Below are 2,128 nucleotides of genomic sequence, written 5' to 3' on the forward strand. Positions count from 1 at the left end.
TGGGTCTTACAAACACATTTTGGAGCAAGGCGTTGCTGCTCCCTGATCCTGCCAGCTCCAAAAGGCAGCTCACTGCAGTCTCTGTTCCCCCCACCTCACTCAGGTGTGTGCCCTCACCTGGCACCCTCATTACTCAGGTATTTACTAATTACTCTGGCTCTACAGTCAAGTCAGCTCCCTTGGACATGAGGCAGAAGAGGCAGCCGTGGTTAGTTAGGAAAAAACAAAGAGTAATTGCGGGGTCAGCAGTCTTAGAGGAGAGCAGCTGGCTTCTGTGAAAACACAAAACCACCCCCCAAAAAAAAAAACCCCTCACAACCGCGTTTAAAAAACCCCAGCAAGCTACACAAACCTCACTGGCCAACTCCTTATTTTCATGAATGTTTTGCAAGCAGGCCCTGTGTCCAAAATAACTCTGGCTTCCCACATTGCCTGAGTGTCACACTCCTTAAAGGACACTGAGCACAGCTGGAACCGCGCTCTCACCAGCTGGCTGCTGCGCCCAACACGTCACCGGTCAGGGCTCTCACAGCTTTCTTCCTGCAAACCTTTTTCTTCCTGCAAACCTTTTTCTTCCTGCAAACGTTACCTGCAGCAGGCTCCATCCCTCACAGCGCTCTCCTGGGCAGCGTCAGAGCATCAGGCTAACTAGCCAATAGGACATACATTTCTTTCCAGGACAAGGATCACTATCAGCCAACACCTTACAGCAAACACAAGTCACCCTACCTGCGTGACTAATACCATCCTGTGGGGAAGGACTTTGGTTATTTTTGTTTATTTTTCCACCCTTTGTGCTGCTTGCCTTCACCACCGAGCCAACAAATTCCAGTTTCCTGCCAGGGCCTTTGCAATATCACATTCAAGCTGCACTCACTTGAAAAAAAACCATTCGAGAGAATACTGTGATCACAGGCAGCAGGGAAGTGATTGAGATGGGTGAACTGGGACCATTTTTCTTCAAAGGGAAAAACTGTTTTCCAGGCAACAAAAAAAAAATCTCCCTAACGTTTCTGACAGCTTGGTAAGACAAGCTAACCATGCTCTCCAGCTCCCAGGTGCATGGATGAAAGCTGCTCAGCTATTTCAGGCACAGCCACAACCCTCTCTCTGCTCGAGGACAAGGCTCCTGAGGACACCCCATCTCCAGACTCTCCTGCAATGAACAGTCCTCTCCCAGCTGCTGTGGCAGCACCTCAGGAAACCACCATGGTCCCTGCAGCCCCTGCCCCAGCCACAGCAAACCTGAGCTCCTGACCTGGGAGATCCTTCCACTGCAGGCAGAGGCACTCTGAAAGCGCATGGCTCTGCATGACTCTCCAACCAGGGGGACATCTGAGTTCAGTGCTCACTGCTGAGCAGGGCAGGAGGGAGAATCAGTCTGAAATACTTCACCCAACACAGTGGCACACCAGGCTGTGCTTCCTTTAAGGTCACATCTAGGACCAGGCAAGCTCGGCTCTCCTCAGTCTATTTTTAGGCAGGTATTATGATTATTTTGCTGCTGCTTGTACCGGTGAATCCTTTGCTACGACTTCCCTTAGCAGTACCTAGAATTTAATCAGCAAAGCAACACGCTCCCGCTTCCCAGCAGGACAAACTGGGTGGCACCAGAATCACTTAATGAAAGGAACATCGTCATTAGTCAGACCACAGGCTGGAAGTGCTGTGCAAAAGTTTCCTGGCTCTTTTTGCTTCCAGAGATCATAGAGGCAGGATCAGGCAATAGCTAGCCCAAGTTCACAGCCCTCCCTCACCTTGTCCCAACCCTGGCATTGTAAATTAAACCACTGTAAGCTGGTGCCAGAAGCTGCTGTAACTGGAACCTGCTAAAGCAGCTCCCTGAGCAAGACAGGGGTGTTCCTGGAGTAACAAATAAAAGCCATCTTTGGGGAAGGAAAACAAGGAGATTTCTGCAGACATCAGCAGCTCACTCACTGCAAAGAGCAGGACCCATGGGCTCCCGCCAGCTTGCTTAATATATGATGTTATACAACACTGATCTATGGGCATTTCAAAGGCCTCCCTGGCTCCTGCAGAGAAGAAAGCTCCCTGCAGAGACGTGTGCCCACGACGTGGCTCCAAGGGGAGAATCAGAGCCAGGCTGTGTGGGGAAGACAAAAAAGGG

General features: G+C 50.6%; 1 protein-coding gene across 1 annotated transcript in view; it reads right to left on the reverse strand.

Annotated features, from left to right (window-relative positions):
• The window catches only part of SLC41A1 (solute carrier family 41 member 1), a 17,014-nt gene that overhangs the window by 11,171 nt on the left and 3,715 nt on the right, over positions 1-2,128 (reverse strand). The window lies entirely within an intron of this gene.

Source organism: Antrostomus carolinensis, unplaced genomic scaffold, assembly GCF_000700745.2.
Source record: "Antrostomus carolinensis isolate BGI_N321 unplaced genomic scaffold, ASM70074v2 scaffold41731, whole genome shotgun sequence".
In the NCBI taxonomy this organism is placed as follows: Eukaryota; Metazoa; Chordata; class Aves; order Caprimulgiformes; family Caprimulgidae; genus Antrostomus; species Antrostomus carolinensis.